At 40.0% G+C, this 2,004-nt stretch overlaps 1 protein-coding gene across 1 annotated transcript in view; it reads left to right on the forward strand.

Annotated features, from left to right (window-relative positions):
* LOC106870511 (coiled-coil domain-containing protein 148) overlaps positions 1 to 2,004 on the forward strand; it is a 61,034-nt gene that overhangs the window by 1,095 nt on the left and 57,935 nt on the right. The gene's annotated exons all lie outside the window — the stretch shown is intronic.

The raw sequence follows: 2,004 nt of genomic DNA on the forward strand, positions 1-2,004 counted from the left end.
ATATGTATATATATGTGTGTGTGTGTGTGTGTGTGTGTGTGTGTGTGTGTGTAATATATATTAATGTCTCTGTTTGACAACCAATATTGGTGTGTTTACGTCGCCGTACACGTAGCGGCTCGACCAAAGAACCGATAGAATAAGTGCTAGCTAGGCTTACATAGAGTACGTCCTGGAAGTCGATTTGTTCGGCTAAAGGTGGTGCTCCAGTATGGCCGCAGTCAAATGACTGAAACAATTAAAAGAATAAAAGAATAAATGTAGATTTTTCTTTTCCTGAAAAAATGTGTATACATTTTTTTTTTTTTTTTTTTTTTTTGTTGGACCCTAAAGAAACCCTATCAATCAAGTTATACTTTCAACTTTCGTCCGTCTTCTGCTTCAAACCCTGCGAACCTGCAGTGGGAGTGAAGAGCAGTCTGAGAGAAGGAATGTCAGAAATCCCTTGGTAATGGACAAGTCTCAGAGAGATGGCAGCCATCTTAGTAGATAGAGCAGTCACTATGTACTCATACGTAGTCCTTTTGTTTAGCAAACCCCTTGCCTTCAGTCCCAACAGACGCCCACTGTCCAATTTGTAGCAGAGCCTTACAATCAGGTATCACTCTGATTGGCCGCAGCCGGACACTCCGCGGCCCCTTCTCCTCCCTTGTATGTGATGTTCTTGGTCATCGTCGACAACGACGGAAGAACTAAAATGACATAGCGTAGCCCTGATGGAACAGAATCCGAGGCTGTGCTCGTTTATATTTCTATTCAGAGACTATATATTGAAAACCTCCTCATATTCGCACTTCTGATTAGCTACTATTTCTAGCAAGTTGAACGGTGTGTTTGGACAAAGAAGCCCGTAACTTCGTGGATGTTTTAAAACTCAATTTCAAGTTATTTCCCTTACATCTGGAACATTTGATTGTTAGAGTTATCTCCCTTAGGTATAGTTTACCATTTGAATCATTGAAGTTTTATTTCACTCACAATGCACACACACACACACACACATTGTTTTATTTTTTAATTCATTTTTACTTGTTTCAGTCGTTTGACTGCGGCCATGCTGGAGCACCACTTTGAAGGTTCTTAGTCAAACAAATCGACCCCAGGACTTAATTTTTAAAGTGTAATGCTTATTCTATCGATTTCTGTTCTGAACCGCTAAGCTGCGGAGACGTAAACATACCAACACCGGCTATCAAGCGATGATGGGGGGGTATAAATACACACACACACATGTACACACACACACACACACACACACACAAATATATATATATGATGGGCTTCTTTCAGTTTCCGTCTACCAAATCCCCTCACAAGCTTTTATTCGTTCGGCCCGAAGCTATAGTAAAAGACACTTGCACAAGGTGCCACGCAGTGGGACTGAACACAAAACCATGCGGTTAAGAAGCAAGCTTCTTACCACAGAGTCACGCATGAGTTAATACCTTCTTATATGTAAAGTTATATACACAACATGTCAAGCATTAAATTGTAGGATCACATATTCTTTTCTACTCTAAGCACAAGGCCCGAAATTTTGGGGGAGGGGGCCAATCGATTACATCGACCGCAGTGCATAACTGGTACTTAAATTATCGAAAGGACGAAAGGCAAAGTCGACCTGGGGGGAATTTGAACTTAGAACGTAGTGGCAGACGAAATACCGCTAAGCATCATCGTAACTTAACGGTTCGGCAAAAGAGAACGATAGGATAAGTACTAGACTTGCAAAGAATAAGACCTGGGGTCGATTTACTCGACTAAAGGTGGTGCTCCAGCATGGCCACAGTCAAATGACTGAAGCAAGTAATATATATATATATATGTATATATATATATATATATATATTTATAATTATAAATATATAGGGATTGACAGTAACCTGCTTCTCCAACATACTGAGAATTCAGAAATAGCAGTCAAAGAACTGAGCTACCCGGCAAAATTGTTGATTATTAATTTTATTACTAATTGACGATTCCCTGCCCTGCATATCTATATAT

Source organism: Octopus bimaculoides, chromosome 18, assembly GCF_001194135.2.
Source record: "Octopus bimaculoides isolate UCB-OBI-ISO-001 chromosome 18, ASM119413v2, whole genome shotgun sequence".
NCBI lineage: Eukaryota > Metazoa > Mollusca > Cephalopoda > Octopoda > Octopodidae > Octopus > Octopus bimaculoides.